The sequence below is a fragment of the Adiantum capillus-veneris genome, chromosome 4, assembly GCF_014529385.1.
Source record: "Adiantum capillus-veneris isolate H3 chromosome 4, ASM1452938v2, whole genome shotgun sequence".
Lineage (NCBI taxonomy): Eukaryota > Viridiplantae > Streptophyta > Polypodiopsida > Polypodiales > Pteridaceae > Adiantum > Adiantum capillus-veneris.
Window position 1 is genome coordinate 77,530,719 of NC_140934.1, and position 26,487 is coordinate 77,557,205.

Genomic DNA, 26,487 nt, shown 5'->3' on the forward strand with positions numbered 1-26,487 from the left:
AATAAGAGGTTGAATTTCAAGTGAAGGTGATCTTTAAGTAGACTCACACTAAACCCGTTGTTTCAAACCCCATGTAAATTTTGTACATGATGTGAACAAGCCTATTCTATAGTACACTACGTGTAAACTTGAAGTAAACTATCAGACTCCTTGTATGGTTTGTGCTATAATTAAAACTTTTACCCAATATAAGACAACATGGGCCTCTCAGCAACAAGTCGGTGTAGTTTTTAGTTATTGTCACATTCCTCTTTGGCTCACATTGGTTGGGTGGAATAAAGGTGAGTTGGAGCCTCTTCAAGGCAAAAGATAGTAAGTGTGGGTCCTTCCACCATGCTAGTGTCTACATAAGGGTGGAGGAAAAGCTACTATAGAGCTTATGTGGATGGTGGGGGAGAGATGGTGGAGCGAGATGATTGTGTACTGTTTTGGTGTGTCAAGATGGAAGAGAACTTTAGCGAGGGGGGTAGGGTCCAAAATGTTTCTAGGGAGGGTGGAAGAGAATAAAAGAAAATATATCTTTACCAGCCTATTAGCTGCTTCGACAGCCTTGTGTAAACACTGCAAAGATAGAAACGCAACCTGAGTGGCTAAAAGCAAAAGACATTGGCTTCCATCGCACATAGTGAACGAAGTCTAAGCAAAAGTTTGCATAGTTTGGAGAATTTTTGGTGTTTCCATTGTCTCATGATAAGAGATCAATTTTTTGTCCTTTCTTACGGGCTATGTGAGAATGTGATATCAATACCTTTTGGTGAGTTTACAAATTCACCTTGTGAAATGGCTACCATGCTAACTATGCCATGACTGCATAGTTACCAAAGGCAATGCATAACTCTACTATGCCTGCAAATCATATGATTGTAGCCACATGGGCAGCTTAGTCAACAACCAAATAATCAATAATTAAGTCTCTTGTAACCATCCCCTTATGCTTGTGTCACACTTAGGCACCCATCGTAGCCCTTCATTGAGTGTGGTCACTCTAACAAGTCACTCTTTGTTCAACGAAACACTGGCTACCATCTTTGTGTGGCATTGCCTGTTGCGTCCCAATGTGATAGGGGCCTTGCCAACTAGCAACTTGGACTTGGTGAGTTCACATGAAAAAACTCTGAAAACTTAAGAGAGTGGGAGAGATTTTCTTTTAAAGCAAAATGAAAGGAAAAAGTAAGTGAGAGAGAAGAGAGATAAGTGCAAAAAAGGCTTGTTTTTTCTTCCGTTTAATGAGGGAACAGTTTTTCCTCTTTGTCTTTACTTGTGGTTTCCATCTTTCTCCACTCCTATGGCATGGAGAGGTTCGAAAACTTGTTGGCAACATATTTTGTGCAAACATTCCATGAACACAAAATGTTGGCAACATGTTGAAAACCAATTGCCCATGCGAATTCGCTCTTAGCTTGCAGCTTTTTTCTCGCTAGTTGATATTTCTATATGGGTCAATGTGAAATTCTAACTTGGCCTAGGCCTAGGAGAGGCTATAAAAAGGAGGAGTGGAGAGAGAGAGAGAGAGAGGGGGGTGGGCATTCGTGTGTGTGTGTGTGTGTGTGTGTGTGTGTGTGTTTTTCTTTTTTTTTTAGAGAGAGAGGGGAGTGGAGAGCCTCAGCGAAGATGGCAAGGTGTTGGATGGTAGTTGGGGTGTTCCTAGCAGGGTTGCTTATGATAGTAGGGAATAGGGGCCAGGTGGAGGGAGCCGTCGATTGTAACTAAGTAATAGGCAACATTGTTGGCTGCTTGGGCTACGTCAAGTTCAAAGGTGCTGCCCCTTCTCGCACTTCTGTGTGCTGTACGGGAGTGAAGAAAATTGACGCCATGGCCACCACGCAGCCCATCCGTCGAGAAATCTGCACCTGTCTTCAAAAGACCGCTGCAACCATCAAGCCTGACCCCAACGTTGTCGGCAAGCTCGCTTCCATCTGTGGTGCCAAGAATGCCTTCAGCTTGTCTCATCTGTGGTGCCAAGAATGCCTTCAGCTTGTCTCATAAGTGCTCCTAGTAAGATTCTCTCTCTCTCTCTCTCTCTCTCTCTCTCTCTCTCTCTCTCTCTCTCTCTCTGTCTCTCTCTCTCTCTCTCACACACACACACACACACACACACACACACACGCTGGCACCCACTGAGGCGCCTACAAGCAGACATGAGTGGCCACCTTACTCTTACTGCGCCTCCTTTACGTCTCTCTCTCTCTCTCTTTCTCTCTCTCTCTCTCTCTCTCTCTCTCTCTCTCTCTCTCTCTCTCTCTCTCTCTCTCTCTCTCTCCGCGAGCGCTCGCTCACTTACACACGTTCGTCCTGTGTTAACACACACTTAACTCTGTCAGCGCATTGCTCAACTAGAATCCTTTCATACACGTGTTTGCTCAGATTTCCGAGTCACCTTCTGTCGATTGAGCATTGATACCAGCTTCTCACTTTTGTTTTGTAGGGTTCCTTGAGCTATCATTCTGCTAGGCTTGTCTCATACTAGAAATAGTGGATTTCGCCCGGCTGGATCCCTTTGATGTAATGAGACTTTGTCTACTTTGCTTTCTAATCTACTTTGTCTCCAATCCTGGCTTGAGGGAGGTGTATCTTTACCTTACTCAAGGTTACATGCTTTTTAATTTCTTTCCCGAAATTAGCAATTCCACGGCTTATTTTTCTCCTGCTTGTTTTCCCCAAGAGTTACCTTTCGCTCCAAAAAAATTTAGCAAAGTTTGTTAAGAGGTCTAGCTATAAGTAAATCACGTGAGAAGCTTAATGTTTTAAAGTTGTAAATGGGAAGATTTCATTTTTTTTGAAGTAGCATTTGCTACCTTGCCCTAGGCATCGTCCTTCTGGTCTTGTATATTACATGTACAGTCCTGCATTCATAGGCTCTTGAGAATGTTGTTGCTGTTCTGTTTTTGGCATTGGATTGTAATTGACATGAGTATGGTAGGTGGCCATTGGTTGCCTTTGTGTTTGTGTGGTTGTCTCTCTCTGTGTGCGTGTGTGTGTATAGTAGAACTTTGCAAGGAACAGTCGCCAATTGAAGAAGTTGTCACCATGTGTCAGGGAGGATAAGAGGGTTGGAAACTTTCCCCTTGATAATAGGATAGATTATAACATCTATATTCTATCTATCTATGCATTACATAAAAAAGACTAAGAATCGCTAACAAGTGGCTTCAAATGCATAAAGATCTAACACATATCTAGCGACTAGCCCTTTGCTCTTGATGAAGTTTGATTAGTTTGATTCACTATCTCAAATATTTCCTCTAAAAAGACATTCGACATTTAGGTTAATACGAAATAACCAAGTTGAAATTCATGGTGGGTGTCCTGAAAAAGTATAGATGGACTAATATGGCTTGAGCATTTACAATTGTTAGTGGTTGTGGTCTGTGTGAAAGTGTAGAGAAAATTAAGAATTAGAAATTGGCATTTCTTTACCTTTTAAATTTAAAGGGCAAGTACAAAAAATATGATGCATGTTTTAGAAGTGAAGAATTGGTAGTAAGTATGAAACTTTAAAAATTTTAGCTTGTAAAAACATGTTGAACTTGTTATAAAATAGCATATCATTATAGAACAACTCTCAAAGGTTATTTTCATACAAATTTTAAAGATGAAAAGCAAACCAAGCTAAAGAAACCAGTTTCACAAATTATAAAAATGCGAAGCTACAAATAATGTATCACGCATTTTTGTTAAAAAGCAAAGAAGTGAAAATGTTTTGACAAAGTTAACCATACATGTTCTATCGCTTTGAATATACTTAATAAAAACATGAGTTTAAGTAAAAATGACGATGGATAGTAATGCCAATGAGATATTACAAAACAATAGGCCATATTTATAAAATAAAGTCTGAATACAAATTTTTTGATTGAGTTCTACCATGTATATCCAAATAAGCAAACAACATATTACAAAGCGGTACAATTCATCATCCAAAACTTTTAATAAATCTTCTTCAAAATAAACCATTTCCTCTCTTGGACTTGCGAGTAAAAAAACTGTCCTCCCATCCAACACTACTCATTGAACACTATACTTGCAACACTTTTAAATATATATTTGTCCCACTCATGCCAAGAGTTAACTTCAATTTGAAGCACCCAATATTGGTTGAATGATTTTGACAGCATGTTGTTTATCGACGGAGATCATCGCACAACTCTAGAGGAAGGGCCAATGTTAGCAGAGTACTTCATAGTTAATACTACATCCCCCCTTTCCATCCACGATTGAGGATACCTTGGGTAGGTGGTGTGTAGAAAACGCTTCCTAAAACTAATGTCACTCATATTATAGTTTACTTGTTTCTTAGTAGGATTCAAAGGTGGGAAAAAACACTTATTCGAAGGACTGAGAGCAATATCCTTTTCGCTAACCACCTTTATACAAAAATGTAGAAAAGGTTTGTGCACCTTCTCATGAACCTCCTTTGCTAACTCTCCAAAGGTGGATAATACTAAGCATCTTGCATGCCATTCCTCACAAATTGTGACATCCATACTCTCTCGAGAATGCTTGTGGTAGTAGAAGGTGCTTGTGTATATGTGAGGGCATCCGTTTGATAGGAGATACGCCATCCTTTTTGATCTCTAGTTTTTGTAGAGTTGTAGATAGTAAGACTCGATTGTGATAGTCAGTGTATGTTAAGTGTATGACAACTCGTTGAAACTATTGTTGGTTGGTATCTGCATAATTCATTTACCAAATCGATATCACCAAATTCCATCATGACTACCATGCTGTATAACATCGTTTAGTATTTCTCCCCAACCTACGAGTACAACATGTAAGAGTAAATTACAAAGGGACCTGATAAAAACATAGAGATCATATCTATTCTTTTTTGCATTGCAATACCAACATAAATCAATCCAATAGATACCTGCAACATACTCAAGTGGTGAGACATTCTCACCCTCTTCCTCCTCCATGATATTTCTCCATGTTGAAAAATAGCTACCTAAAAGCACTGATGCTCTCTCTGGTCCATCCATGGAGGCGAGCGTAGTTATAAAAGACATACGATAAGTAAACCAAAATCATTCCAACAATTCTACAGTTGTTCAATTCTTGTCACACTATTTAAGATTTGTGGTATGCACCATTGCATGAACTTTTGATGCTCCCCTGCAATGAAGATGCTATGATGCGTGTCAACACTTATGGTCCATCTCCCACCATTACGAAGCATTCGTGGTATTGCATTTGATACTTCCTTTATTGCACACTCTATGCTCTTTAATATTTATGTATCTTTGACCTTATCAAAGATGTTTCTATTGAACTTTTTTAATAAGTTTAATGTCAAAATATGCATCACATCATAGACAAGGTAAAGAGTGTTGTCCAATCCGTATAAGTGATATAATTACCAAAGTGACCATTCTCCTGTTAGGTCAATCTTAGATAAAACCTTATTGCATTCAGCCTTGGTTCTTTTCTTTTTGATTTACGTATAGGATCTACCATCTCATGAACATGCCTCTTCTCAGGTGGATATGTTGCGAGGTATCTGCTATATGTATAAACATACTTTTGTATTCAAGCCCCCTCTGATATCTTTTTCATACATTCTACATATGTTCAGCATCCGTTCTTTCCTCCATCTTTTAATGTCCTAACTTACATTGGATGGGATGATCTCCAATCCATGACATAAGGATTTCTCGCGGAGTACAGTTTTCCTCAACATTTTGTGCATTCTCAAAGATGCAAGATGTTGGATAGTTGAAATTTAGAGTGCACCTCCATAAAGGCTACTTCAAGCTCATTGACTAATGGCTCTAGGAAATACAAAAAAAACATCTACATACTTCTTTGCTAGCTTCACAATATTCCACAATATGCATTTCAGCATTTAATAAGAAGCTCCCACTCCTTCACAGGGTTCCAAAAATCTTTGTACATTTGGAATTTTTCACATCCCAAAACTCTTTCACGCTTCTATTTGGTTCTTGAGATAGAAGCCAATCACCTCTTGCATGCCACATTGCAAGAAGATCATGCAAAATGTATCACTCCGAGAAAGCTGCTCTATAATCGGCAAGTACTCAAAATGAAACATATGTTTTCTTTCATTCCCGCATTCATTGCATCGATTACAACATACTTCTCAGTTGCGCTTTAACCTATAAGTGGAAGAAGAGGAATAACATATGAATTTCAAAACATCATCCATATATGAATCCTCTGCATGTGGAGGGTACAAAATCAGCTTGTGTTTGTGGTCTTCTAAACCTATGCATATTCGGCATTTTTGAGGTGTGATGAGACCTCTCTCCTTATATTGTTTAAATACTTGGTATATATTGTGAGGTATATTGTGGTTTATACTTGGATATTGGGAATGTAAAAGTATCTCTATCAGTGAATTTCCTCTCTCTATTCTTTTGGACCATTTACCCTTTTCTATATTTGTTGAAAATATCATTTTTACTAGGTCGTCTTGCACTTGTAGCGGCACTCTAAACCGGTCAAATTTTGATTACATAGTCATCATCCAAGATTCAATGTCATCTTCTGTATCCACTACATCCTCATGACCCCTTCTGTTAGTTATCAACAACGCTAAATGGCTTGTACCCACATGATGTTCTTCTTGTTCCTCCATTATAGCCTACATATAACAACAATACTTCATTGTAACTAATTGATGAAAAAGAAGCCGATTGTACGATCACATGAATAAATCAATACAAATTGAGACATAAAAATAAATAAATAAAACATAGAATGACTTAATTGAAGAAGGCAAGAAAGATCTCTATAAGATTATTAAACCTATGCCATACATAAGTCATCCAAAAAATTAAGATAGAAACCATAAGGAGCTGAAAATTGAATATCCAAGATACAAATTTGATTAAAATACGATCGAAAATGAAAATGGCAAATATACTTCAATTTTTTTGGTATAATGGACATCCAAACAAGAAATGTGTCTCGGTCACTCTCTCGTTCTTCAAGTTGGAGTTAGTCTCTAATAAGACAAAGACTTTGCTCGTAGCACTTTGTATCTATGTCTACGCTAATACAATGGCGATCCATGTTGTCACAAATTCGTGCCATGTTGCCCACACTGGCAAAGCAATTTACCACAACATCCTTCTCCTCAATACACATTGACACTAAGAACCTGCATAACCCCAAAAACACTCAAGAAATTTAAACCAAATTCCAAATAGAATTATTAAAAAATAATTTTGATAAAACAATGTACTTGCAAAATTTTGGATACCTTTTGGCAACGCCTCTTAATGGTTTGCCATCTACATTGAAACCAGGTGAAACTTGCCTGTAGGTAGCTCCACAAACGTGTCATAATACACTCAAAATATCCCTTTAAAAAAATATATAAAGCAACATTCTTCTTTAAAGTTCGTGTGTTTCCAGGCCAAGAAAAAAAAGTAACGACAAGAGTAGAAACGTGCACACCAACAAGACGAGAAGTATGTAAGAAATAAAAAGTGGTAAAACTTTAATCATCTACAAGAAAGCAATCATAATTACATCTTCAATTGTCACAAAAAAAAGGTCTTTTATTTTGAGAGGCAGTTTTCAAAAGCATACTGTATATTGTCTGGAGCTTGCTCTCCTGCATGACAGAAGGCACAATAGTCGAAGTCTTCTCTACATGCTTGTAGTCACAAAGTATCCATCCGGTGCTAAAAACTTCTCAGTAATGAAATTTGATGCTCTGATATGTGCCATCTTCCATTCGCTCCATTTAGGCACTGTATCACTCTCTACAAAAGGGGCCAATATGGAAGGCATAATTGCCCATATGAGCGTGCATAGCTTATCAAACTTCTCTATCTATTTGAGAAACTTTGAAATCAAGCATAGAAATGAGTTTGCATCTCCATACATGTCCTCTATAGACTCACATAGATCCAAACAAAGAGGAAGATGAAATGACACAAAAGATTCATCAATAAGCTTTCTCTCCCCTTTAAGACCTTGACTTGTCACAAAGACAAAAGATCTCCAATTTTCCTTCTTTTCCTTTTACGACTCTTGGACAACAAAATTCAGTTTTCAGCTGATGCAAAGTGAGCGCATGTCTCTAGATGCAATCACCTTTACTTCCATCTTGAAGACATGTGGTACTGTTAGCTAGGGGTTCTTGAGAAAAAGCACAATGCTTGACACTACCTTGCTCAACATGTATGCCAAATGTGGCAGGGCTAGGGAGCCAAGGCTGTTTTTAGCGATTGTGGAGGCAGGGAATCTCTCTAGATGCATTCACATGTGCGTTCACCTTGAAGGCGTGTGGCACATGTATCATTGCTGAAATGGGCAACAAAATGGTCTTAATTTGGCCACTATCATTATTGAGATGGGCAAAACAACTCACGTGGTACTGTTAGTTAGGGGTTGTCGAGTAAAAACACAATGGTTTGAATTACCTTGCTTGACATGTATTCTGAATGTGGCAGGGGTAGGGAGCTAGGGATATTTTTAGCCAATGCGAAGGTAGGGCATCGCTCTAGATGCATTCACCTATGTGTTCACCTTGAAGGAATGTGGCACTATGCAAGCTACTCAAATGGGCAAAAAAATTCATGTAGGCTATTTTCAGCTGATGCAAAGCGAGTACAGCTCAAGATGCAATCACCTTCGCTCGCATCTTAAAGACTTGTGGCAATTTGGTCATCATTGCTGAGATGGGCAAAAGAACTCACATCATGCTATTAGTTAGGGTTTGCTTAGAAAAAAGGCAATGCTTGGCACTACCTTCTTGACATGTAGATGTGGTAGGTCTAGGGAGCCAAGGCTGTTTTCAATGAATTCGGAGGTAAAGCATCGCTCCAGATGCATTCACCGATGCGGTCGTCTTGAAGGCATGCGAAACTATGCATCATTGCTGAAATGCACAACAAAATTTTGTTTTCAACTGATGTGAACCTTAGCTCGCATCTTAGAGACATGTCACAATCTGGCCATCATTGCTGAGATGGGAAAAAGAACTCACCAGGTATTGTTAGCTAGGGTTGTCGATAGAAAATACAATGCTTTACACTACCTTGCTTGACATGTATCCCAAATATGGTAGGGCTAGGGAGCCAGGGCTATTTTCAGCCAATGGAAAGGTAGGGCATCGCTCGAGATGCATTCATCTATGCGGTCACCTTGAAGTCATCTATGCGGTCACCTTGAAGGAATGTGGCACTATGCAAGATACTTAAATGGGCACCAAAATTCATGATGATTCTGCTAGTCAGGGATATGCCGAATAGATGGGGGGAGGAAGAGGCTCTAGGCTGTTTTCAGCTCACGCAAAGCGAGCACATATCTCCAGATGCAATCAACTTTGCTCGCATCTTATAGACATGTGGAAATTCGATCATCATTGCTTAGATGGGTAAGAGAACTCACACGATGCTGTTAGCTCGGGTTTTTGAGAAAAAATGTAATGCTTGGCACTACCTTGCTCGACATGTATGCCAAATGTGGCAGGGCTAGGGAGCCAGGGTTGTTTTCAGCGAATGCAGATGCAAGGCATCACTCCAAATGCATTCACCTATGCGAACGCCTTGAACACATGTGGCACCATGCATCATTGCTCAATGGGTAGTAAAATTCTATTTCCAAATGATACAAAGTGAGTGCATCTCTCCAGATGCAATCAACTTCGTTTGCATCTTGAAGACATGTCGCAATTTTTCCACTATCATTGCTGAGATGGGAAAAAGAACTCACATGGTACTGTTAGTTAGGGGGTGTCGAGTAAAAACACAATGCTTTGCACTACCTTGCTCGACATGTATTCTAAATGTGGCATGGCTAGGGAGCGAGGGTTGTTTTCAGCCAATGCAAAGGTAGGGCATCATTCCAAATGCATTCACCTATTTGATCACCTTGAAGGCATGTGGCACTATGCAAGCTACTCAAATGGGCAGCAAAATGCACAATGATTTTGTTAGTCAGGGATATGCCGAATAGCTAGGGGCCGAGCGAAGAGGCTCTAGGCTGTTTTTAGCTAACGTGAAGCAAGCACGTATCTTCAGATGCAATCACCTTTTCTCGCATATTAAAGACATGTGGCAATTTGGTCATCATTGTTGATATGGGCAAAAGAACTCATACGATGCTATTAGTTAGGGTTTGCTTAGAAAAAATGCAATGCTTGTCACTACCTTGCTCGACATGTATGCCAAATGTGGTAGGGCTAGGGAGCCAGGGCTATTTTCAGTGAATTCGGAGGCAGGGCATCACTCTAGATGCATTCACCTATGTGATCACCTTGAAGGCAATTGGAACTATGCATCATTGTTGAAATGGGCAACAAAATTTTGTTTTCACCTGATGCGAACTTTCGCTCGCATCTTAGAGACATGTCGCAATTTGGCCATCATTGCTAATATGGAAAAAAGAACTCACATAGTATTGCTAGCTAGAGGTTGTCGAGCAAAAACACAATTATTTTCACTACCTTGCTTGACATGTATCCCACATGTGGTAGGGCTAGGGAGCCAGGGTTGTTTTCAACCAATGCCAAGGTAGGGCATCGCTCCAGATGCATTCACCTATGCGCTGACCTTGAAGGCATGTGGCACTATGCAAGATACTCAAATGGGCACCAGAATCCGCGATGATTTTGTTAGTTAGGGATATGCCGAATAGGGGCAGAGCAAAGAGGCTCTAGTCTATTTTCAGGTGATGCAAAGCGAGCACATATCTCCATATGCAATCACCTTTGCTCGCATCTTAAAGACATGTGGCAATTCGACCATCATTGCTGCGATGGGAAAAAGAACTCACATGATGCTGTTAGTTAGGTTTGTACAGAAAAAACACAATGCTTGGAACTACCTTGCTTGACTAATATGCCAAATGTGGTAGGGCTAGTGAGCCATGGCTGTTTTCAATGAATGCGGAGGCAAGGCATCACTCCAGATGCATTCACCTATGCGGTCACCTTGAAGGCATGTGGCACTTGTGGAAACAATATTATGCTTGGAAGAATATTATATGGAATATTGGATCTTTGAATGAACTGATTGCATGATAGGCCAATTAGGGGCGGGGTCAAGAAGCTTTAAACTATTTTCCACTGATGCAAAGCAAACTCATCTCTCTAGATGCCTGGGTCTAAGAAATACTTCCGATTGCAATGCCGAGGAGCGGCATCAACAAGCAATGCGATAGCTAATTTAGTCATTGAAGAGAATAGTTATCCTGAAAGGATCCACAAACTTGTGTGCTATCCAGATACACGCCATACGCAAAGCTGGAAAGCAAAGATGAGTTGATAATTTATGAACAACTTCTAGGTGCCCATTTAAACTCATTTATAACATCATAGGTTTGAGAATGGATGCAACATTTGGCAGCTTGACACTCCTTGTGAATGAAATTGGGAATGAGATCAAACAGGTCACCTTGGGTTATTGCATTGCCGCTAACAAAAACTTGAGGATGATCAGGGCATCGAGAAGAGGTGAAGAGGACAACTCCGAGCATCGATCAAGGCACTAGCTTCACCTACTCCACGCGATGGAATTGCACTTCAGTTGGCTTGCAAAACGCATTCAAATCGCGTCGCCTTCACCCTTATCATGAACTTCTCAATAACTTAAGCAACGACGGTCCCATTGTTGCTTATCTTATTTAAAAAGTTTGAAGGTGTATATTGTAAAAGAGCCTTTGTAAACCAATATAAGGCAAGTTATGGTCCTGTTCGCGCTATACCATGCAAAATTTATTGTTTGCTTTTGGCAGTAGTTCTTCAGGCTTGCAAGCTCAACCTCGGCTGCACAACGTCAAGCTTCTCTCATATATATGTCATCACCAACTCGTAGCTCCTCTTTGAACCTTCCTCTTTACCTTGACTTTGGGAATGCACCCTATTCTTCCTCATTGAACTCTTCTCCATTGGTGCACCTTGCAAGCTGAATGCACATGATACCAATCCCAATATTTAGCTCATGCAACTATCTTCTCCAAGGGATCAAACCATTGTGGTTCTACAGATGCAAAGAAGGCCCTCTTCGTGCGTTTTCTCACTTATAAGGTACTTCAATTTCATTGTGAATTGAAGCTCTAATGTTTAGGCCATGTGCTTTCTTGTTTACCCACTAGAACTAATAACCCAAATGGGATAACAATCCCCTTTCAGCATGAGTGTCACAATCCCTCCCCACATTGTGTAATACCATCTTTACATAATGTTTGCAAGAGTTAAAAATTAATCGTGGTTTTTAATCAAGAGATTGATCAAAGCATGATCAAAACCACAAATAAAAGCAAGTATGTCTATTCAAAAAATTACCATGATTATCTAAAAACATTGCCATGCAAGGTGATTTTTATTGATACAAATAGATGAAAACCATGGTAACTATAGCTATAATAAGATACACATTCAGTTGCTAGATTTAATTTTTGGTGTATCTGACTCCTTTATTTTGTGCTCAAGAAGTTAGCACCAGCCATGAACCTTCACTCTTTTGGTCAGTCATGTCCTTAATGAGTTTGAAGTAACTTCTCGTTACGTTCGTATAGCCCATCGTCCAAACAGGAAGCGAGCATGAAGAAGAGGTTAATCTAGTAGTTTGTAGGCAATATTTGAAGAATTTGTGATATGTGCTAGAACCTTTTTATAGCATGTGTATAGTTTTTTTGATGTACTTTTGTTTTATAGGGTTAATACCAATCACATAAACATGGAGAACGAGCCTTTGAAGAGCATCCTCTTATGGAATGTTGAAACAGTTGCAACATTTGTCAAAGATTTTTTGAAAATATCGCTACACAAAAAGTATATGCAAGAATAATATTGATGGAAGAAGTCTCTTGTATACCTTTGTGGCTTAATGGAAAGCCTTAGGAATAGATGTCAGTGGACATAGACTTGCTTTGCATAGTTGGGCGCAAACCAAGTTTCTCAAGGCGGAGACTATGTCGTCCACTCCAAGACAGGTTTTGCAAGAAGTGCCTCCTCACATGCAGCATGCTCATTTTTCCTTGATTTATGTTGGGAGAGGTGAGGAACTTTTTCCAACAATGTCAAAGTCAATGGCCAAGTTAAATCAAAATCTCATTTTATAGTCCAAATTCCAAATAGTGCAAAGAAAAAAGGTTTCCTCAGAATAAATCATGGGTGGGAGCATCATACATACAATAGGAACATGGAGCGGATTCGCATGTGGACCGAACAAGGGCTAGGTTTTTTTCCCCTCGACAAGTTTATGCAAACAGATTTCAAGAAAGACAAAGAAATGCGGGAGCATATGGCAAAGTTCATTCATCGGAAGCGAAAGATGCTATCTCCTTTTAAGGCTCTCAATGAAGCCAAGGATTCTGATTATATAACAAAGGGAAAAATCTTTCTAAAACTAAACCAGCATAGGTGTTACATGAGACTCAAAGCGGGGCCATTGTTTGACCAAATCCCAATGGAAGATATCTCATACTTGGAGAGTGTTGATGAAGACATCAACCATGACAAAGTAGGCATCGAGATGGTTGACCTTGAAGTAGATGATTCATTCAAAGGCATAAAAAATCTCTTCATCCCTCTACATCATATGCAAGAGGCATGTTATGTGCCTGCAAGTGGTAAAGATAAGGTCAAAATCATGGGATCATCCAATCCTATAGCTGAAGAGAATGTGAGTTGTAGATGTGGATTGTTTCCCAAAGGTACACCACAACAATTTTGCTTCATTCCAATCCTTGATTCACACACAAAGGAAGTTGACAGAGGCATAGTCTTTTTGAAGTCACATGGTGGAAATGATTATAAGTGGTGGAAGGTGTAGATTGAATCTTTGAGCAATGATGCAAAGAGGCAAGTTATATTCTTGGAAGTCTTTTGCTAGGATTCAGATTACATATTGTAAGTACCTCTCTAGCAAAGCATCTAAACTACATTCACTTTTAAGATTTTCCACGGATCACTTGTTATCTTTCAAATTTAGAATCAAATAATAGAGGTTCCACTTGTGTTTCTTAGCAAGATTGAGCCCCAATCAATTGATGAAGAAGGACATGTAAATTATAATATTCCTCTTGTGCCTTGTACAGATCAACTATTTGTCTTCGCATATGTTTGTTAACTCCAAAATGATTTATTAACTGAGTCAACGTCAGTTAACAAAAGCTGCTAAAGACTGAAGACGTACGGATGCACATAGAAGATCAACAGGAAGAAGCAGTAAAAATTGTAGTTACACATTTTCCACATTTTTCCAAAATGATCATGTATTGTAAATTCTCGATTTATTTCAAGCCATTGTAATATTTTAATGTGTTACGGGCTCAATGGGATTTCCAAGCTGTAAAGAACACATCAGTTAGTGTGCCTAGGTAGCAGATTGAGTAAATGGTGGATCCCGAAAGGCCTTGGATGCCCGGACATTGCATATTTTTACCCTAGGTATATAAGGCAGTGTGTAAAATAAATTAGGGTTCTCAAGCTCATTTGTTGAGAGCACTCTTTGATGAGAGCTCTTGAGGTGTGTGGCTATGGAGTCCTTGAGCTTCTCCTTGCTCATGTGACTTGATTAACTCTAATCAATGATTAATTCTCTTTCATGATGTCTCTCTCATGCTTCTTGTGATTTCTAATGATGCTTTGATTACCTAGGTCGTAACTAATTAGTGGTTAATCCCTCTCTAATCTTGTGTGATTGCCCTCTCTTTCTTGTGTGTGCATGTAGGTTTGATTGGAGCATGGTGCTGGATAGATCTATGTGTGTGTGCTTGCGATTAGTGTGTTGCATGATAGGATTAGTTTTGTGTGTGTCTTGTAATCGTTAGTGTGTGTGATTGGGTTGATTAGAGGTGAAGAGAAGTGGATGTGGAGATTGCCCATCCTTGTGGTTTATCTCCTCCATAGGCCGAGAAGCTCACCTCATAGAGTCACCATTCGTGTTGCCATGATTAGCTCACTAATCGTGTGAGTGTTTCCATGCCCTATCCGGGTAGCTCATCCCTCCGGATTGATAATTTTGTTGGTCATTGGAGCTATGCAACGATGGAAACCCCCAACATTTGATGCCATTGCCAGGGACAATGGCCTATGCTAGTGTAATTGTGACATAATTGGATGTGTTTCCTCACTAATTTCACTACTAATTTCACTTGTGTGCTTATGATTTTGTGGATTTTGGATGTGCGTGCATAAAGCAATCTGTTCATTATTCCCTAATTTATCACCGCTAATTTTGTCAATTTAACTGCCTAGTTTGGATTTTTTTGGATCAAATTGTTTGGCAATTGAATTGATGTGCTTTTTGTGATTTTATTTGGCTACACTAATCCCCTATGTATAAAGAAATTTGGAAAAAAATGTATTTTTTTGATAATTTTCACAAATTTTTGCTATTTTTTTGCATTATTTTTTGCTTAATTTAATAAAAAATTGATATCTTGCGATCTTTATGAGCTGTTTTGAATGTGTGTTTACGGCTTGATTTCGGGTGTCTTTGGGCTTTCGTTTGCCAAATTTTGAGTGTTTTACTATTTCCGGGGATCGGGTGGTTGATTTTGTCGTAAATCATACTTTTGGTAAAAATTGCTATTTTTGATGTGGTTATGCATGTCGAAAATGTTTGATTCAGATTGCCAATTATTTTTAGAGATTTCTATAATTTTCTGGAATTTTTTGGCAATGTTTGGGATTTTTGGATAATGTTTTGTGTTCTCGGGTGATTTTCGGCCTAATTGTGGCATTTTTGAAAGTTTGAGAAAAAACAATTCTCGAGCTTCGACGCCTATTTTTCCCACTTTGACTTTCGGGGCATCAACTCTCCTCGTCGGATAGATCTTTACAGTCTCTTGGGATAGTTTCCTACAACGTTAAAATAATCTTCTTCTTTCTTCTTCATCTTCTTCCGTCCGCCGCTTTCTCGCTTCGTGTCGCGTGAGCCCACCCTAACACATACACACACTCCCACTCTCTCTCCCCCACTGCTAACGATCATTTTTCCTCTCTCTCCTCCCCACCCCCTCACCAACGATAATTTACTCTCTCTCTCTCTCTCCCTCTTTCTCTCTCTTGAATCATGCTAATTACCTCTCTCTCATCCCCCTCACTCTCTCTAACTCTCAATCTCTCGCTGACTATCCGGCGCCATCAACATGCTGCTCTTTTTCTTATCTTCCCTCTGTCGCGTACCCACTCTCTTGTCTCCCTCCTTTATATGTATCAACCACCATACACACACACATGCGTGAATGCACCCCTACACACACAATTCATTAAGCTATAAGAAGACCAAAAAAGGGGACCTCTGTTTCTCTCTGCACCCTAGCAGATAGCATTGTATTTTTCCTTTTTTGTGTGTCATTGACTTTTTTATTCATTTCATTTTGTTTCTTTTCAATTTCATGTTGATTTCATTTCATTCCCTTTAAATTTTATTTCATTTCAATTCAATTTCATTTTCTTTTCTCTCACTTTCATTTCATTTATTTGCATATTAGTAAAAAATAAATAAATAAAATTACAAAAAAATATTTAAATATCACAAAAAACAATTAAAAAATAAAAAAAAGATTTTAAAATTTATAAAAAATCAAAAAACTCATAATAAATTTATAAAAGAATCAAAAACCTTACAAAAAACCAAAAATTACACAGACAAATCCCTAAAAATTGTAGAAATTTCAAAAAAGCTCATTAAAAAATCAAACATTCATCGAAAAAATCGCGATAAATCATAAAAATTTCAAAAACCTTCAAAAATACCATAAAATTTACAAAATTTACAAAAAGACTAGGAAATTACCAAAAAATTTCAAAAAAATCAAAACTTTCTTAAAAATCATAAAAAACTAAAAATATTAGAAAATTCAAAATTTCATTAAAAATTAATAAAAATAAAAAGGACGTCACTGAAGGAGCCAAAAAGAGGCAGAAACCAAAAAAGCCAAAAGAGTCGCACACCGAGCAAACATAACAAAAGCGAGCAAGTCAAAAAAAGAGAAGGCGAAAAAAGTACACACTGCAAAGCGAGCCAGAAACAATAGAAAATCGCCATAAGAAAATTGACAAGTGTGAAAAGAGTTGGTGATCTTACGAGCAGAGATCATCGTAGTTCTAGCTGAGTTCTGGATAGTGTTCTCACAGTTCATACAAAGAACGCCACGGACTAGAAGTCATTGTGCAAACCGATATTGACAAGTGCAGGAAATTGCATTGCAAATTAGCCCCTAATCGGACGAAAATGGGCACACTCACATGTGATTGTAGATTAGGCTAGTACGAGCGGCAAAAATTCTGCTCATCGATACCAAAATCTACTAAGAGGAAGTTTTTACAGAACCATTGGACATGGACTTGAATCGAGCCGAGAGGTCAAGTACAGCAGAGCAAGCTAGTAGCAATGGCAACACATGCACAACTGCAACAGAGCAGATTTTATAGCTATATGGCTACAATGGGGATAATTTTTTGTACACAGATTCAGAAGGCCATAGATACTTGATGAGCAGTAAAAGCAGCACATGAGCCAAGATCCTATTGATCAGAGTAAAGCCAGATTCAGAGAACTCCCAGATGTTCATAGGCTTTAGTGTAGCCAGGTATTGCAAGCTTAAAGATGAAGTGAAAATAGAAGAGATAAAGGTCAACCCAAGTGTTTATCCAGAAACATGCACAAGCTAGCAAAACATACAGTTGGTGCATATGCAATCAGGGTCATTGTACATGGATAACAGTGGTCAGATCTATAATCGAGAGCCAAAATTGCAAGATCTAACAGATCAACCAATATAAGCCAATCTAATTGGAGAACCGAGCCAAAGACAATATAAAGGTCAAGACGTAGCAATCTACAGCTTGATGCTCAGAGTTTTAAAATAAAATGCCGACAACTTGGCAAGAAGCTCCTCAGCTATAGCTTGACGTGACAGAACTAGCTGAAATACCACCAGTCATGGCATATTGCTCAAATTGTAGACGAAAAGATGGAAATTTTTTTGAAGATTGTCCAAGAAATCCAGACAACAAGGACACATCAACTGCCAAGCAAGGTATAAAGAAAATTGGAAATGCGAATCTCGATGTAAGTGCATCTAACTCGTCACTTTTAATGCAATCAGATGATTCTGCATTATCGTTAGAAGCACCAATAAACAAGTTCAAAATAAGCATATGTATGTGCCTTCATCTGAAAAGCTTCAAATTGATTCTTTGAACAACAAATTCCTACATGAATTTGGTCAAGGTGTCCAGATATCACCAAATGTAAAAAATACTGTTAAATTTGCAAATGATTTTGCATCCACTGCCACAAGTGTGCAATCATTCACGAATCTAAGGGACACATCAAACATGTTACCATATACATGTGGTAGTGATGTGTGTGAACACGATAGGACAGTCGGGGCATTTTTTTCCTCTTTAGGAGGTTTTTTCCCCCGAGCATTGTATATACGCCCATCGCTCTAGGGCTATCTATCTTTCCATTGCACACTAAGTAACACACACTCTATTGTGTGCCTTGAGCTTCCTTCATCTTCTCGAAGCTGTGTGCGTTTCTCTGCAACCCTAATTCCAACAATTGGTATCAGAGCAGATTACGTCCTCTCGGGCTTAGTCGCCAGCTGCTCCACCACATGCCTGCTCACTTTCTTCGTTTACAATGAGGTTTGGCGAACGTTCATAGGTCGACAAATATTTCGGGAGAACTTGTAGAGCTCAGTCTGCTCACATTTTTTATTCGGACTCATTTCGGCCTCCGTTTCCACTACAGGCATGTTTGCACAAACAATTTTGTCATTTTGTGCAGAATTTTTGTCAGTGCCGTTTTCTGTATAACAGGTGCCTTATAGTCTTCCATGGTTTGTGCTATATAGCACGTGTTGTTCTCGCTCCGTTTCTCCTATTTTCGGGCAGTTTTCACATCAGGTGGAGCATTTACCATGGCTGACAACAATATAGATATGTTCAAGATGTTTGCTACTGAGGGCACGTTGGATGGGGACAAATACCCTATGCGGGCTTATATGATGCAACACGTTCTTGTGTCAAAGGGAGTTTGGAATATTGTGCAGGGCATTGATGTATGTCCTGGTTCTGTAGATGCAGGCGATGTTGAGGATGTTCTAGGTCTTACTGCAAGAATTGTTTCTATTAGAGTTGTTTTGTCTATGGTAGAACAAGCTCGTTGGGATGTAAAGAATGCGCAAGCCCATGCATTGATTGCATTGTCTGTGAAGGATACCATTGTTCCACACATCCGTTCAGCAAAATCTGCAAAACAGGCTTGGGATATTTTGGCTGGTCTTTATGCAAGTCCCAATGAGGCTAAAATTGCTTTGCTGCGTAAAGAGTTGGAGTCGAAGATTATGCATGAGGAAGATGATGTGGACACTTTCCTTGCTGGTGTCAAGGATATCAATGAGCACCTTATTTCCGCAGGTGAAGTCATTTCAGACAGTTCCCTTGTGCACACTTTTCTTGATGCCTTACCAGATTCATACCAGACTTTTGCTAGTACTTGGAGATTGATGACCCAAGGAAATCCTGAAGTTGTCAAGTTTGATGCATTATGCACATTGTTGTTGCAAGAGTCACTTTCCAGAAAAAACAGGACTAGGCAGCGTGCAATTGAACAGGCTTTTATTGCTTCTCAAAGAAAGGGTGGTAAGAGCAATGCAACCACTTCTTATGGTTCTGCTGCGAGTGGCAAACCTTCTATTCCTAATGCTTCTGCAGGCAGTAATTCGTCTAGAAATTCTGGTGATAAGGGAAAAAAGAAGATGCGTTGCCATTATTGTAAAGCTAATGATCACTTGATCAAGCAGTGTCCTAAGTTGAAGGCCAAAGAGGCTAAGAAGAAAGAGGGTGGTTCCACTGCGAATGCTGGTTCCACTACAAGCAGTGTCCTAAGTTAAAGGCCAAAGAGGCTAAGAAGAAAGAGGGTGGTTCCACTGAAAATGATGGTTCCACTACAAATGCAGCCATTGTTGAGTCTTCTGTGAAAGGAGATTGTCATGCTGATGTTGATGCAGAATGGGCTTTTAGTGCAGAGTGCACTTACAATCTTGCTGTTCATGATGCATGTTTGTCAGTTTTGCTGCAAATTCACATGTGTGGTATTTTGACAATGGTGCTACAAAGCACATTACCTCACATCGTGAATTGTTCACCTCTCTTGAGTCTGCTCCTTATGGGAATTCAGTCACTTGTGCCAACAATGCCTCTTATCCGGTTTAGGGAGTTGGAAAGATTGTGATTACTGCTGCAAATGGCAGTTCTTTCACACTTGTTGATGAACTTTATATACCTGGGATCAAGAAGAATCTTTTGTCTGTATCTGCACTTGCTAGACTTGAACTTGTAGTCAAATTTGTGGATGATAGATGTACAGTTCATGATCTCAGTTTTGGTGATGAAATTAATGCATCTGGGCTTTTGTGTTGTGGGATGTATAAGCTCACTTTGTATGACAAGTGTGGACAAATTTTTTCAAATGCACTTGCAGATTCAAGGGCTATTTCAGATGCAAAACTTTGGCATGCACGTTTTGGTCATCTAAATTTTGCCAGTTTGCTGTGTTTGCAAAAATCTGATATGGTTGCTTCTTTGCCGCCTCTTGAAGCACCTGTCAAACATGTTTGTGAAGGCTGTATTTTGGGTAAGATGCAGTGTTCTAAGTTTCCAAAGGATGGTTCAGTTTGGGCCACATGCAGGTGGCAGCTTGTGCATAGTGATGTTTGTGGGCCCATGCAAACTCCGTCCTTAGGCAATTACCTTTACTTTGTGACTTTCATTGATGATTACTACAAGCATGCATGGGCATTTCCGCTTATAGTGAAGTCCGAAGTTTTTATGTGCTTCAAACAATTTATGGCTATTGCTGAAAATGTCTCGAAACGTACTATGGGCACCCTCCGTTCCGATTGAGGGGGGAAGTATATGTCTCATGAATTCAATGCATTTCTGGCTAGTCATGGGATAAAACACAAATGTGCAGTGCCTTATACACCTCAGCAAAATGTTGTTGTTGAGAGGAAAAAGAGGTCACTTACGGAAATGGCACGATGTATGGTCAAAAGTCAAGCTTTGCCGCATTCTCTTTGGCTTGAGGCCATCATGTGTGCCACTTATGTACTAAACGGGTGTCCTCCGAAAGCTTTGCAGTCTACTACTCCATATGAAGCATGGCATGATAGAATTGAGCACATGCGTGTTTTTGGCTGTTTGGCATATGCTTTGGTTCCACAAACACAACGCAAAAAATTGGATGATAAGGCTGTCAAATGTATTTTTGTTGATTATAGTGCTGAAAGAAAAGGTTACGGGTTGTATCATCCGCAAACAAAACATATTCTGGTTTTACGGGATGTAGTGTTTGTGGAAGATTTTGTTCAGCCCTTGCTGTCATGTACTAGAGACAGTAATGTAAGCTCACATGACATTTATGACACTTTGTTGCATCTTTTCAATGGTGGAAATTTGAATGTAGCTTACATGATGTTGAGGAGCCTCTGTCTTTTGATGAAGCACAAAATTCAAAAAATTGGATGGCTGCCATGCAATCAAAATATGATGCACTTATAGAAAATGACACATGGACTTTATGTGATTTGCCTCCTGGAAAAAAGGCCATTGGTACGAAGTGGGTTTACAAGTTGAAACGCAAGCCGGATGGTGAGATTGATCGCCATCAGGTTCGACTTGTTGCAAAGGGTTATGCACAGCAAAAAAGGCATAGATTATGAAGAGACCTTTTCTCCCACTTGTTGTATGACTAGTGTGCGTTTACTATGTGCATTGGCATCTCATTTTGGTTCGGATGTATATCAATCAGACATTGTAACTGCTTTCTTGAATGGTGACATATTTGAGGAAGTTTATGTAACGCAGCCTTGCGGTTTTGTCAAGAAAGGACAAGAGGACAAAGTTTGCAAATGTAACAAGGCTTTGTATGGGTTGAAGCAATCTCCTCGTGCTTGGTGTGAGAAAGATGACACTCATTTGTTCAACCAAGGCTTTCGTAACAGTCCAACAGAAATCACATTGTATGTAAATCGTGAGGGTGATGTACTTCTCATTATGGTTCTTTACGTAGATGGTTTGCTAATCACTGGACCAAATGAGAGACATATTCCTGAATTTAAGGCTGATTTGAATGCTACTTTCAAGATGAAAGATTTGGGGTTGTTGCATCATTATTTGGGCATACAATATAACCAGTGTGATGGTGGTATTGCTTTGTGTCAGAAAAGTTACATAGAAACATTGCTATGTAAGTTTGGACTTGAGGATTGCAAACCTATTTCCACTCCCATGGAAACAGGTTTGAATTGAGTTTACATGATGCTGGTGATCCTGATGATGTCACTCTTTACCAAACTGCAGTTGGCTACCTCATTTATGTATGCAACACAAGGCCAGATATTGAATTTGCAGTCTCACAGGTCAGCAAATTTATGCATAGCCCAGGGTCTAAGAATTGGTAGGCTGTCAAGAGGATTTTCCGCTACCTTAGTGGCACTTTACATCTTGGCTTGTTTTATCCCAAGGATCATTGCCGCTAGACTTACATGCTTTTTCAGACTCAAATTGGATTGGTTGTTTTGACACGCAAGTGTCCACAAGTGGTTTTTGTTTCATGCTTGGTAGTTCATGTATATCATGGTTGATCAAGAAGCAACCTACTGTGGACACTTCGAGTTGTGAGACTGAGTACAGGGCAGTCTTCGCAGCTACGGTTGAGTGTGTATGGCTCAGACGCCTTATGGCTGATTTGGGTGTTGGACAGGACACTACCAACACTATCTACACTGACAGTCAGAGTGCATTGGCAGTTGCGAGGAACCCAGTTTTTCATGCTCGCACAAAGCACATTGAGGTGCATTACCACTATGTCAGGGAGAGGCTCTCAGTAAGAGAGATCAACTTGGCTTATGTGCCAACACAGGACAACCTTGTAGATGTTTTCACAAAGGCATTGTCTTGTGAGAAGCTTGAAGATTTCCACAAAGCTTTGGGCTTACTCCCCTTTGTGGACTGATCATGTCCTCAAGGCATGGCACTTCCCTTTACTCATGTGCCAGCTCTCGTTCACCGCATCACTCCAAGGGGGATTTGTTACCATATACATGTGGTAGTGATGTGTGTGAACACACTAGGACCGCCCGGGCATCTTTTCCTCTTTAGGAGGTTTTTCCCCCCGAGCATTGTATATACGTCCATCACTCTAGGCGTATCTATCTTTCCATTGCACACTAAGTAACACACTCTCTATTGTGTGCATTGATCTTCCTTCGTCTTCTCCAAGTTGTGTGCGTTTCTCTGCAACCCTAATTCCAACAAAACAGAATGTTGTTAGCATTGTATGGTACACATAATTTATATGCACACTATATAGACAAAAAAGGGAAACTGTACAAAAAGGATCAACCAGTCTTTGAACGGCCCACATACCAGCTCATAGAAGTCCGTCCGGTGATAGATCAGAAAGGATGGTTCATTTCAGAGGAAAGAATCTATTATAGCCCATCCTCTCTAGAGCTGAAGGATATTACCCAAGTGAACCTAGAAATCTGTTCAGAGCCAAACTCTCCTCCATCGGAAATCAAGCTTCGATGTTGTAACCCAATGAACATATACTTTGACCAAAACAGTCGTAGATATAGATGACAGTCTACCATCTATGATGCCTTGGGTCCTGAAATCATAGAAGCTCATATCATAGGAGACCCATGGGATAGCCAATATCAAGGCAAAGATAATGCTATCTATAGCTTGACTTGGGAAATAATTTTTCATGTTTCATGAAGATACATAGGAAACTATGTAGAAGGTTTACAGATGCCAAACATCAACAGTGCTATCCAAAGTGTACCTTCAGAGTCCCAAAAGGTGAGACTAAACCAGAGCCAAACAATTTTGAACTCTTACAATGAAGCATGCTATAGTAATCACCCTAGGAAGGGGGGAACTACAAATCCATCAAGCCCAGCTTATGTACCAGGAATTGCAATGTCAGTTAGAAGTCCTAAAGCTTCTAGCCAGCAGACCTCTTCAAAGCAAAAACCATTAAAAGATCATAGACAAACTAAAGGATGCTGAGTTTTTCTACGAGATTGAGCACACCGAGTGGGTGTCCCCAATTGTGGTGGTACCCAAAAAGAATGGCAAACTGTGTGTCTATGTAAACCTCGAACAAGTAAATGCAGCCACCATTAGGGATAACTACCCACTGCCAATAACCGATCATGTTATTAAGAGGGTAGCAGGGAAAGAGGCCTATAGTTTCTTGGATGGGTTCTCAGGCTACAACCAGTTGTGAGGATTAAAGCAGAAGATCAACATAAGACAACTTTTGCAACAGTGTATATTTGCATATAGGGTAATGCCTTTCGGCTTGAACAATGCCCCGACCACATTTCAAAGACTAATGACCCACGCATTCAAAGAATATCTTAGACAATTTCTAGAGATCTACATGGATGATCTTTGTGTTCATTCCCATTGACGAAGTGACCACATCACTCATCTGGGAAAAGTCTTTGAAAAATGAAAAACATATCGTATTTGCTTAAACCCAAAAAAATGTGTCTTCATGGTAAGACAAGGTAGAATTTTGGGCCACATTGTGTCCAAAAACGGCATTTTAAGTAATCAAGAAAAGGTGTAGACAATTGTTGCACTACCGAGACCAACGAAGATAAAAGAAGTGCAAGAATTTATGGGGCATTGTGGGTACTACAGGCATTTCATATATATGTATGTTGTAATAGCTAAGCCATTGTACACCCTCATAACTAAGTTTGAATGGACGAAGGAATGTGAGCAAACTTTCCAAAAATTGAAGAAACATTTACTTTCAGCTCCATTTTTGCAAGCCCCTGGCTGGAGCAAAATCTTTCATGTCCATGTGGATGCATTAGCCTATCCCATCGGGTGCATATTAGCCCAGCCAGGAGAGAAGAAAATGGATTTTCCCATTTGCTACTCTAGTCGGCAACTAAACAACAGAGAGAGAAATTATACCACGACGAAAAGAGAAGGTCTGGGAATGATCTATGTTGTCAAGAAATTTAGACACTACCTTCTAGCAAACAAGTTTGTCTTCTTCGTGGATCATCAAGTACTATTGTATCTAGTAAACAAACCTTGCAACACTGGAAGAATTGTTCGCTGGTTTATACTGTTGCTTGAGTTTGACTTCACGGTGGTCGTAAAAAAGGGGACCACACACCAAAGATCAGATCATCTTTCACGACTATTTCATGGGGAAGCACCTGAGGGTGTTGATGATGACCTTCCTGATTCATATCTGTTTAACGTAGAAATGGTCGCGAGATGGAGCGAAGAGGTCATTCCTCTACTCACAATCGGCTCATTGCAGATAGAAAAACAACCATCAATTATCCATCAAACACGGAATCTCCAACTTTTAACAGGACGACTGTACAAACACGGTAAGGATGGGATACTGAGACTATGTGTACAGCCCGAAGATACCACCGACTACCTCAAACAAGCGCATATACAAAATACGAGATTTCACACTAGTGAAACATAGACAAGCCAATGGTTACAAAGATTGTGTGTCTACTGGCCAAACATGGAATACAATGTCCATAAATATGTAAAATCATGTGATAGTTGTATAATACAGCCCCCAGTGGAACATGCCACCATGTTTTGTGTAGTATAAGCACCTAAATGGAGTGCTCACATAGTTGAGTACTTAAAAAACAAAACCTTTCTAGCGGAATGGGGCAAAGCAAGAATGAAAATTGTCGAAGAAGAGGCCAAAAACTATCTGCTCATTGCCAACCAACTGTATAGGTGGGGAAAGGACAAACAATTACGGCTGTGTGCTACAGAAAGCAAATATTACGTCATCCTAGATCAAGCACACTCAGGACAAGTGGGGGGACACTTCTCTGCTGATAAAATGGCAAAGCTCGTGCTACACTTAGGCATATGGTGGCCAACCGTGTTCATGGATGCAGCAACATATGTTAAACGATGTGATGAATGTCAACGCACAAAACCACCCCAAAGGAGAGATGAAACGCCACTGAGGCCAATGATGGATGTACGTGCTTTTGCCAAATGGGGCATTGACTTCATTGGTCCCATCATACCTCCAGGATATAGAACACACGCACAATACATCATCGTAGCAACAGACTACATGACTACAGCTCAGTTCCTTTTCAAAATTGCTTTACGCGGTATGGACTACCAATCAAAAATAGTGAGAAATAGAGGAATACACTGTGATTGACGTCATTGAGAGATTCCTTGACGAATTCATGGTGGTCCTTCACAAGTCAGCACCCGATCATCTACAAGCCAATGGATAGGCAGAGATTACCAAAAAAATCCTATGCACAGTGCTCACGAAGATAGTCAGTGACTCAAGAAATGATTGGGATCAAAAGCTACACACCACCTTATGGGCTTACCGTGTGCTTTTAAAACTTCCATTGGAATGACTCCCTTTAACCTGGTATTTGGGATTAATGGGATACTACCATTGGAATATCTAATCAAATCCCTCAAAGTGGAAACACAAT

The 26,487-nt window shown here is 39.7% G+C and overlaps 1 pseudogene; it reads left to right on the top strand.

Annotated features, from left to right (window-relative positions):
• Positions 1 to 12,638: 12,638 nt before the first annotated feature.
• Positions 12,639 to 26,487, top strand: part of LOC147459455 (uncharacterized) — a 41,297-nt pseudogene continuing 27,448 nt past the window's right edge.